Source organism: Carcharhinus amblyrhynchos, unplaced genomic scaffold (genome assembly GCF_965287045.1).
Source record: "Carcharhinus amblyrhynchos unplaced genomic scaffold, sCarAmb.v2.hapA scaffold_756, whole genome shotgun sequence".
Lineage (NCBI taxonomy): Eukaryota > Metazoa > Chordata > Chondrichthyes > Carcharhiniformes > Carcharhinidae > Carcharhinus > Carcharhinus amblyrhynchos.
The window spans coordinates 63,729-75,119 of record NW_027650496.1 but is presented as its reverse complement, the minus strand read 5'-3'; the positions used below and the strand labels follow the sequence as shown (position 1 = coordinate 75,119).

The following is an 11,391-nucleotide window of genomic DNA, read 5'->3' as shown; positions in this document are numbered from 1 at the left end:
GGGATCAAAGCGGGGCCGACAGGGAAAGAGGACATCTCCCCTCCAAAGATCCAAGCAGCTGTGGCAGGTAGAGTCAGTGATCCCCAATCTATTAACAATCACAATATGATACAGAACCCTCCCTCTTTCCCCCCCTTTCTCCTTTCCCCCCCCTTTCTTCTTTCCCCCCCCTTTCTTCTTTCCCCCCCCTTTCTTCTTCTCCCCCCCTTTCTTCTTCTCCCCCCCTTTCTTCTTCTCCCCCCCCTTTCTTCTTCTCCCCCCCTTTCTTCTTCTCCCCCCCTTTCTTCTTCTCCCCCCCTTTCTTCTTCTCCCCCCCTTTCTTCTTCTCCCCCCCTTTCTTCTTCTCCCCCCCTTTCTTCTTTCCCCCCCCCTTTCTTCTTTCCCCCCCCCTTTCTTCTTTCCCCCCCCTTTCTTCTTCTCCCCCCCTTTCTTCTTCTCCCCCCCTTTCTTCTTCTCCCCCCCTTTCTTCTTCTCCCCCCCTTTCTTCTTCTCCCCCCCTTTCTTCTTCTCCCCCCTTTCTTCTTCTCCCCCCCTTTCTTCTTCTCCCCCCCTTTCTTCTTCTCCCCCCCCTTTCTTCTTCTCCCCCCCTTTCTTCTTCTCCCCCCCTTTCTTCTTCTCCCCCCCTTTCTTCTTCTCCCCCCCTTTCTTCTTCTCCCCCCCTTTCTTCTTCTCCCCCCCCTTTCTTCTTCTCCCCCCCTTTCTTCTTCTCCCCCCCCTTTCTTCTTCTCCCCCCCCTTTCTTCTCTCCCCCTTTCTTCTTCTCCCCCCCTTTCTTCTTCTCCCCCCCTTTCTTCTTCTCCCCCCCTTTCTTCTTCTCCCCCCTTTCTTCTTCTCCCCCCCTTTCTTCTTCTCCCCCCCTTTCTTCTTCTCCCCCCCTTTCTTCTTCTCCCCCCCTTTCTTCTTCTCCCCCCCTTTCTTCTTCTCCCCCCTTTCTTCTTCTCCCCCCCTTTCTTCTTCTCCCCCCCTTTCTTCTTCTCCCCCCCTTTCTTCTTCTCCCCCCCTTTCTTCTTCTCCCCCCCTTTCTTCTTCTCCCCCCCTTTCTTCTTTTCCCCCCCTTTCTTCTTTTCCCCCCCTTTCTTCTTTTCCCCCCCTTTCTTCTTTCCCCCCCCTTTCTTCTTTCCCCCCCCCCCTCTTATGTTTCTATAAGATCTTCCCTCATTCTTCAGAGTTCCAGTGAGTATAGCCCCAATCTACTCATAAGCCAACCCTCAACTCCGGAATCAACCTAGTGAATATCCACTCGTTAGCCAAAACAAGTTATAATACAATTTAATCTCTCTCAGAAAATACATAACCAGGTTTTGTGTCTTTTGGAACTTTCTGGAGTTTCTTTGTGAATTACTTTTGATTTGGTACCTTTTGCTGGTTAGCTGGGGGTGAGATATATAAAGCTGGCAGAATGGAGAGCTGTTGTCTCCCTCTCAATACTTGCGAGATGGCAGTTGCTATCCTGTTTTTTACCACCCCCCCCCCCCTGCAGTCTCTTTTATACCTGCGATGACCTATTAGTTTTCCTACAATAGGATTGGTCTGATTTTTGACAACAGCGTCAAATTCAAATCTTACAGGTTCTTGGTCGCTGAGGGCCTGCCTTAAATTGATTGGGCTAAATTCAAACAACAGGAAGTTAGCTTGTCAGGACTACTGTCTGACATTTTATTACAAATGCTTGGACTCTGGATATACTTTGCATTTTAAAACTCCAAGCACTGAAACAAAAGACCAGCTTTTAAAGGGACACACCAATTTTTTCCCTCTAGTTTTTTTTCATTTTTGTTTTACATCTTTATCAACATCACATTCCAACTTCACAGACAGTAAACATGTCACACTGTAAGTACATCCACCTGCCAGTGGGGGCAGCGTGAGCCTTTCCTTTAGCAGCTTCCAGCAGATAAATTCTATTTGGGGGGCAAGGTGGGTGAGGGGCTGAATGGACCCAAGGTGGGCCAATGGAGTTTGAGAGCAGAGGTCTGTGAGAGAGGGGAGTGTGGGAACAATGGACTGAATGGTCCCCTGTGCTATAACGTGCTGTGTGTTTTGTATTCTCAGATATTCCTGGAGCAGCAGAGGAGCTTTGTGTGAATCTTGGTGAGTGTGATTTGATGATTAAATCTACGCATTGATCAGAATAATTAATAGGGGAGTCCTGTTCACCACCCACCCATTGCCCCTAAAACCCTCCCTATCTCTGTAACGAGTCCCTACACTTGCTCCCTATCTCTGTGACCTCCTCCAGTCTCTACACGTCCTCCCTATCTCTGTAATCTCTTCCAGCCCCTACACTCTCTCCCTATCTCTGTAGCCCAATCCAGCCCATGCACCCCCTCTATCTCTGTAACCTCCTCCAACCACCTACATCCTCTCCCTATCTCTGTAACCTTCTCCAGCCCCTACATCCTTCCCCTATCTCTGTAATCTCCTCCAGCCCTGACACTCCCTCCCTATCTCTGTGACCTCCTCCAGCCCCTACACCCCCTCCCTATCTCTGTAACCTCCTCCAACCACCTATATCCTCTCCCTATCTCTGTAACCTCCGACAGCCTCTGCACTCCTCCAAGATCTCTGCGGTCCTCCAGTTCCAGCTTCTTGAGCATTCCCTGATTACTGTCTCTCCTCCATTGGCGGCTGTGCCTTCAGCTGCCTGAGGTGCTAACATCTGGGATTCCTTCCTTAAACCTTTCCATCTTGCTCTGTCTCCTTTATGTTCAATGAAGGAGTGACATGCGTTGATGATAAAAGGGAATCTGCTGTTGTGCTGACCTTGGATTTTCAGAAGGCATTTGACAAGGTGCCGCACCAAAGGTTATAGCACAAAGTCGGGGCTCATGGTGTAGGGGGTAACATGTTAGCATAGATAGAAGATTGGCTGATTGGCAGAACAAAGCACCAGAACAAAGAAAAGAACACAGGAACAGGCCCTTCGGCCCGCCAAGCCTACACCATTTATGATACCTGCTTAAGCTAAAACCGTACGTACTTGGGAGTCCATATCCTTCCACTCCCATCCTATTCATGTATTCAATTAGTTGCCCCTTAAATGCCACTATCAAACCTGCTCCCACCACCTCCCCGGGCAGCGCGTTCCGGACATTCACCACCCTCTGCATTTTAAAAAAAACTTGCCCCGCACATCTCCTGTAAACTTGTCCCCACACCCCTTAAATCAATGTTCCTTTAGTACTTGACTCTTCTGCCCTAGGAAACAGCATCTGACTCTCCACTCTGTCCATGCTACTCATAATCTTGTAAACCTCTATCAGGTCACTCCCTCAATCTCTGTCGTTCCAGTGAGAACAAAACAAGTTTCTCCGACTTCTGCTCATAGCTAATGCCCTCCAGGCCAGGCAACATCCTGGTAAATCTTTTCTGTAACCTCTCCAAAGTCTCCACATCCTTCTGGTAGTGTGGTGACCAGAATTGAACATTATATTCTAAATGAGGCCTAACTAAGGTTCTGTCTAGCTGCAGCAAGACCTGCCAATTTTTATACTCTCAAAACCATGTGTGTGCAGAAATGGCCTGGGCCTGGGTGGGATAGTTGTCGGTGCGGACTCGATGGGCTGAATGGCTCTACTCTATAGGGATTCTGTTCTATGATTTCTACCTTTCCACTTGTGGGCAAGTCTAGAAGCAGGGGGTTTTAAAATTAGGGGGTCACCATTTTAGAACAGAGATGAGGAGAAGATTTTTCTGAGGATTGTGTGACTTTGGAACTCTCTGCCTCAGAGCACAGTGGGGGTGGTGGGGGGGTCGGTGTGGTCATTGAATATTTTTAATGTGCTGGGAGATTGATTTCCTTCCTCAAGGATCTAAGCTTATCAGGGAGCAGATGGGAATGTAGAACTTGAAACACGAGTTCAGCAGATTGAATAGCGCAGGAAATACGAAGGGCCAAATGGTCTATTAATCTGTTTGTTTGCACGTAAGACCCTCCTGACCTATTTGCCGAATATCTCCTTATGTGGCTCAGTTTCAAATCCTGTTTCCGTTGGCGCGTCGGAGGATGAGGGGGAACCCGACAGAGGTTTACAAGATTATGACAGGCTTGGATCGAGTGGATAGTCAGAGTCTTTTTCCCAAGGTTGAAGGGTCAGTTACTCGGGGGGGGGGGGGGGGGGGGGCATAGGTTGAGAGTGAGAGGGGAGAAGTTTAAACGAGATGTAAGGGGCAAGTTTTTCACTCAAAGGGTGGTGAATGCCTGGAACGCGCTGCCGGAGGTGGTGGTGGAAGCAGATTCTGCTACAACGTTCGAGAGGCATCTGGATAGATACATGAACAGGCAGGTAATAGAGGGATATAGTCCACATAGAGGCAAGAAAATATTAGATTAGAGAGGTACCTGTGTGAGCACAGGCTTGGTGGGCCGAAGGGCCTGTTCCTGTGCTGTACACTTCTTTCTTCCTGCCTGAATTGAGTGGGAGGTCTGATTCTGGGAAGGGTGTTGCGTGTTGTAGTGCTATTCTCTCTGTATCTTTGAATTGCAGGGGAAAATCCTGACATGGAGTTTTCCAGCTGCGTACAGCTGGACTGGGATGTACACGGGGATGGGGGGAAAGTCCAGCCGAAATCGAGGTGTGCGTGGAGGAACAGGAGCTGAGCTCGCCGACTACGGACAGTCCGGGGCAGGTCCCGGGGAGGGATCACTGGCGCAATTACCAGGAGCGCTGGGAGGCTGGAGTACCTGATGGACTACGACCAGGGGCGGCACGGCCTGGTCTGCATGTGTGTGCGGCAGCACCCTGGCCACCCTCAAACTCAGCACCATCAAGCGTCACATCCTCCAGAAACACCAGCACACCATGGGCTTCACGCTGGCCGAGAAGGTAATGGTGGTGGAGGAGTGGAACAAGAAAGTCGCCGCCGTCACCAAGATGGACTTCTGGCAGCTGCCCACTGACGGGAACGGGTGCCCTCCCCAACACCACCCTGGAGTAATCATCAGCAGTCAGCATTAACACTCGGTCCACATGCACGTCACAAAATGTACAATCACCCTGGTGGGCTCCATGCCAATGTGTGTTGGGGAGGAGGCCATTAATAGAACTGTCCACCCCTTCCCCTGCATCCCCTCATTGCAGCCCAACAGCTGGGACTGTCTGAAGGGCTGTGCCTCCTTACTGGCTCAGAGCCTTTGTCCCTGGAGTTTGATTCCCCTCGCCCCTACCACTTGCTGGGGCTGATGTTGATCCCAGGAGGCCTCGCAGGCCCAGGGAGAAGGCAGAAAGGTGATCGACTGACTACCACTGCACCACCTGGGCGTGGAATCTGAGAGGGGGGGGTGTGTGTGTGTGTGTGTGGTGTTGGGGACCTGGCTGGGACTGGGCTGTGACATCCCTGCCCTGTCGCTCACCCTCCCTCAGCCAGCACCCGAGAGTCTGAGGCGGCAGTGCAGCAAGTGTGTGTGTGTGGGCAGTGGGGCAAGAGGGTGAAAAACAGCCCAAAAATACATCCTGCCTCACGGTGTGGCACTCAGTTTGAAGAATAAAGCAAAATTTATGTGTTATGATACTTGAGTCCGTGGAATGGATATTAAGTTCATAAGGTATGTAGGAGCAGAATTAGGCCATTCGGCCCATCGAGTCTGCTCCACCATTTGATCTTGGCTGATATGCTCCTCGTCCCCATTTTCTTGCCTTCTCCCCATAACCCTTCAACCCATTACCAATTAAAAATGTCTCACTCGTCCTTAAATTTACTCACTGTCCCAGCATCAACCACACTTTGGACAGCGAACTCCACAGATTCACAGCTCTTTGGGAGAAGTAGTTTCTCCTCAACTCGGTTTTAAATTTGCTGCCCCTTATCCTATACTCTTGTTCTAGAATGTCCCATATTACACTGAAAAACACTTCCAGGAAGGGGGCATAGCTGGGGTAATACTGGGATGATTTAAGACCTCTTGATCTATAGAACCATAGATAGGAGGAGGCCATTCAGCCCTTCGAGCCTGCTCTGCCATTCATTTCGATCATGGCTGATTGTCCAACTCAATAGCCTAATCCTGCTTTCTCCCCATAACCTTTGATCCCGTTCGCCCCAAGTGCTATACCCAGCTGCCTCTTGAATACATGCAATGTTTTGGCATCAACTGCTTCCTGTGGGAATGAATTCCACAGGCTCACCGGGTGAAGAAACGTCTCCTCACCTCCGTCCTAAATGGTCTACCCCCGAATCTTCAAACTGACCCCTGGTTCTGGACTCCCCCCACCACCGGGAACATCCTCTCTGCATCTACCCTGTCTAGTCCTGTTAGAATTTTATAAGTCTCTGTGGGATGCCCCCCTCATTCACCTGAACTCCAGCGAAAACAATCCTAACCTAGTCAATCTCTCCTCATCCCTCAGTCCTGACATCCCCAGAATCAGCCTGGTAAACCTTTGCTGCACTCCCTTGAGAGCAAGAACGTCCTTCCTCAGAAAAGGAGACCAAAACTGCACTGAATACTTTCTGTTATAAATGATCGTAAAGCCCACATTTTGCTGGAGAATTCTGGGATTAGGTTTAGTTGTCAATCCCAGGTGGCCACTGATACACACAGTCCTGGATGAATAATAGTCAGTGGGATGAAGTTATATATGACCCAGGGCCAAGGAAACAGTACCTGATAGAAATAACACCACCGCTCCCCCCCCCCCCGGCCCCAACATCATCACTGAGACGATTTCCCCCAACCCTCTCACTACCCTGACACCACTACAGAGCTAATCCTCCTCTACATGGTCCACATCAAACATTCCCAGGTCAGGTACAGCACGCGGTTAGATACAGAGTGAAGCTCCCTCTACACTGTCCCCCATCAAACACTCCCAGGACAGGTACAGCACGGGGTTAGATACAGAGTGAAGCTCCCTCTACACTGTCCCCCCATCAAACACTCCCAGGACAGGTACAGCACGGGGTTAGATACAGAGTAAAGCTCCCTCTACACTGTCCCCCATCAAACACTCCCAGGACAGGTACAGCACGGGGTTAGATACAGAGTAAAACTCCCTCTTCGCTGTTCAGAAACCTCCTGTAACACTGTCATTTTCTCACCACAAAACCACGGCTGAAGCCTCAGGTCATTTGGGTTACAATTATTTGATAAGGAAAGTACACAGGATGAGGTAAAGAGCTTAATTGCCTTTCAGGTAAACCTCATAACCCAGGACAAAGTTTGTGGCGATTTTTGTAAAGACTGTTGTAAAGATTTTTGCAGCTGTGTTGGTAAAACGCTAACACTGCCACTTACCCAACATTGTGGAATATTACCCTGCACACCAAAAGCAGTACAATTCCAATCCAGATACTCACTACTCCAACAGCCTACTCTCGATCATCAGTAAAGTGATGGAAGAGGACATCAATTGTGCTGTGGAGGTGGACTTACTCTGCAATAATTTGTTCACGGGTCTCAGTTTGGGTTCCACAAGAGCCACTCGGCCACTGACCTCATTTCAGTAGAACTGAACCTCTCAGGTGTGGCGAAAATGACAACCCTTGACCCTCAATGCAAATTTTTAGAACCGGTCACCAAGGAACCCTAGAAAAACGAATCAATGGGAATCAGGGAGACTCTCCACTGGTTGGAGTCCTAAGTGACACAAAGGAAGATGGTTGTGGTAGTTGGAAGTCAATCATCTTAGCTCCAGGGTATCACTACAGGAGTTCTTTGGGGGAGTGTCCTAGGCCCAACAATCTTCAGCTGCTTCATCAATGACCTTCCCTCCATCATAAGGTCAGAAGTAGACATGTTCGCTGATGATTTCACAATGTTCAGCACCATTCACAGCTCCTGAGATACTGAAGCAGTCCATGTCCAAATGCAGCAAGACCTGGACAACATCCAGGCTCAGGGTGACAAGTGGCAAGTAACATTCACACCACACAAGCCCCAGGCAATGACCATCACCAACAAGAGATGATCTATCTCCCCTTGACATTCAATGGCATAACCATCGCTGAATCCCCCACTATCAACATCCTGGGGGTTACCATCACTGAATTCACCCCATAGCAACATCCTGGGGGTTACCATCACTGAATCCCCCCACTATCAACATCCTTAGGGTTGCTATCACTGAATTCCCTCACTATCAACATCCTGGGGGTTACCATCACTGAATCCCCCCACTATCGACATCCTGAGGGTTGCTATCACTGAATCCCCTCACTATCAACATCCTGGGGTGTTACCATTGACCAGAAACTCAACTGGACCAGCCATATTCCTCTTCCTCTTGTAGGAGAATCAAGAATCTGGAGCTAGGGGGTCATCCATTTAAAAGCGAGGTGGTGATTTTTTTTCTCTGTGGGTAGAGTATCTTTAGAACTTCCCCAAAAGCAGTGGATATGGGGGCTAAGGGCGAAATTACCTAAAACATTCTGTGTTGAACAAGCGTGGAGATGGGAGCAAATCGCACTGATTTTATGGACAAGCTTCCAGCCGCAATCTTATGGTACTTAATTTTAAAAAACTAGTGCCAGGATGTGATTCCCGCCAGTAGGGGGTGGGGTGCAGCCTATTCTCACCGGTGAACCCAGCTACTGAGCTCTAGGGGGCACCTCAATCTCCCAGTCTACTGTCTACACATGTACACAGTGTGCTGTGTACACGTACTGGGAGATCTTCTATCACTGCACCCTCCCCTCAGCACCCACCCCCCCTTTCTTGGGCCATGTTAACTGCTGACGACCGCTCCCTGTCTCCCCCCCTCCTCCATCACTGTCCCGGACGTCACACCACTCCCCCCCACCACCACCACCACCACCACCACCACCATGGATATGGGAACCTGGTGCCAGTCATTTCCTGTGCCAGTCTCCCGCTCCTCCCCATCACTGTCCCGTACATCACACCACCCCTACAGCTGATCACTGCCCCCGCCCAATCAACCCCCTGCCCTCTCTGCTCCGATCGATCCCCATTCCCCCCCTTCTGCAGATCTCCTGCCTCCCCTACTATGGCCCTCAGCCCCTGTTGGCACACTGGCACTGCCTGGCTGTCTCTGCCCCTTGTTTCAATGGCCTCTGGTTCCCCTCAGAGAGGCCATCACATTTGGCCCAGTTGATGGGGACCATATGTGATCCTTGCCGTGAGGCCTTCCACCTGTGAGCAGTAAGGACGAGTGGAGCCAGACAGTCCAGAACTCTGAACAATATTTAAATTAGTTAATGAATATTGAAATTGGTTGCATAGCAGGATTGGTAACAAGGTGAGAGGTGAAGAACCAGCCAACTTTCCATCTCTTGCCCAATCTTACTGACTCATCACACCAAATGATGAGTTGGTAAGTTCAACATTCCCCCACCAGTCAGGGCCTTTGCATGTTTTGAAAGCAAAGGTAGATAGATTCTAAATCAACAACGGGGTGAAGGGTTATCAGGGGTAGGCAGAAGGTTACAACCAGCCACGGTGCTACTGAATGGTGGGGTAGGCTCGAGGGGCCAAGTGGCCTACTTGTGCTCATATGTATAAAAATACTGTGCCTACAACAGCAAGTGAGAGGCTGGGGAAACCCTATGCTGAGTAACTCATCTCCTGACTCCCCAAAGTCAAGTCTGTGCCTCTCCACTTCCCCTGGGTGTATTCAATTCTAACACCCTTCAAGAAGCTCAACACCATCCTGGGCCGAGTGCAGAATGAGGCCATTCAGCCCATCAAGTTTGTATCAATCACAATCCCACCCAGGCCCTATCCCCATATATTTACCCTGCTAATCCCACTGACACTAGGGTCAATTTAGCAATAGCCAATCAACCTAACCCGCACGTCTTTGGACTGTGAGAAGAAACCAGAGCACCCGGTGAAAACCCACACAGGCACGGGGAGAACGTGCAGATTCTACACAGCCAGTGACCCGAGGTGGAATCAAACCCAGGTCCCGGGTGCTGTAAGGCAACAGTGCTAACCACTATGCCACATGCTCCAACATCAATGCAGCGTGCCCACTCGCTCCTAACACCAATGCACCGTGGCAGCTGTGTGCAATATCTCCACCACTCTGCAGCAAGTCAATCAAGGCTCCTTTGATAGCGCCTTCAAAACCTGAGTGACGACTACCTTTCTGGAAGGACAAGGGCAGCAGACACATGGGGGAAACGTTACCATCTGCAATTTTCCCTCCCAGTCACTCACCATCCTGACTTGGAAACGTATCACCACTGTTCCTTCATGGGCGGCACCGTAGCACAGTGGTTAGCACTGCTGCTTCACAGCTCCAAGGACCTGGGTTTGATTCCCAGCAGGATGAGGACATTCGAGCCTGCTCCACCATTCACTCTGTTTGTCGAATTTAACAGCCTTATCGCCCCTCCCTCCCATATCCCTCGATCCCTTTAGCCCCAAGAGCGCTACCTAATTTCTTCCTGAAATCTCACAGCGTTTTGGCCTCAACTACTTTCTGTGGGAGTGAATTCCACACATTCACCACCCTCTGGGTGAAGAAATTTCTCCTCACCTCAGCTCTAAAAGGTTTACCCCTTATCCTCAAACTATCACCCCCTAGTTCTGGACTCCCCCCACCATCGGGAACATTCTTTCTGAATCTACCCTGTCCAACCCTGTTAGAACTTTGTAAGTTTCTCTGAGATTCCCCCCTCACTCTTCTAAACTCCAGTGAATATAATCCTAACCAACTTAGTCTCTCCTCATACGACATTCCAGGAATCAGCCTGGTAGAATGATCAATCTGAGCCACATCGTTAATGAGGCCTTGGTTTATGCTGGGATGGATTTATGGAGGGTGTGGTGCGTCAAGGGAATTAGGAAGTCCCCAACATGAGCCAAATGAGTCACCACAGGCTGGGAGACCATGGCATTTCCAGCATATCAGGTATCAGCAGAGACTGGCTTGAGAGATTGAAAAAGAAAACACACAGGATACCACGTAAACAATAAAGATGTAATTTAATTATCAACATCACAGTAATATTTCTGCAGGAATTGTCTAATTCTCAGCTGTTCCACCTAATCCTAACACGCACAGAAATCACAGCTCTGAGTTATACTCACACCTCCCCCCCACCCCAACCTTTAAATTCTCTCTTTTCGAAACAGAATTGGCTCCAAAGGAAAATGGAAACCCTACACAGAAGAAAAACCTATACCTGAATTCTCAGGTCTCAATTGTCCAACTATCCTAGGGGGGGGGGGGGGGGGGGGAGGGGAGGTGGGGGGGGAAGAGGTACGGATGGGGCAAGGGAGGAGGATAAAGCTGCAGGTTCCAGGCAGCCATCTCCTGCCACCTTTGTGTGAAGTCATTTTGACACAGCGGACAAGAGGTTGCTCCTGCTCGACCCACGCCCAAGAGCTTCACACGCAACGCGATGAGTTAAACAGACAACCAGGCCTGGCTGGCGACACTCCGATCAGGAGGGACAGGCAAATCGGCGGGGGGGTGGGGGGGGG

General features: G+C 50.0%; 1 long non-coding RNA gene across 1 annotated transcript; it reads left to right on the top strand.

The window, feature by feature from the left end:
- LOC145340070 (uncharacterized) lies at positions 1–5,287 on the top strand. The gene is made up of 3 exons (XR_013886203.1): positions 1–67; positions 2,052–2,090; positions 4,487–5,287. It is a non-coding gene; the product is annotated as an uncharacterized LOC145340070 (long non-coding RNA).
- Positions 5,288–11,391: the final 6,104 nt, after the last annotated feature.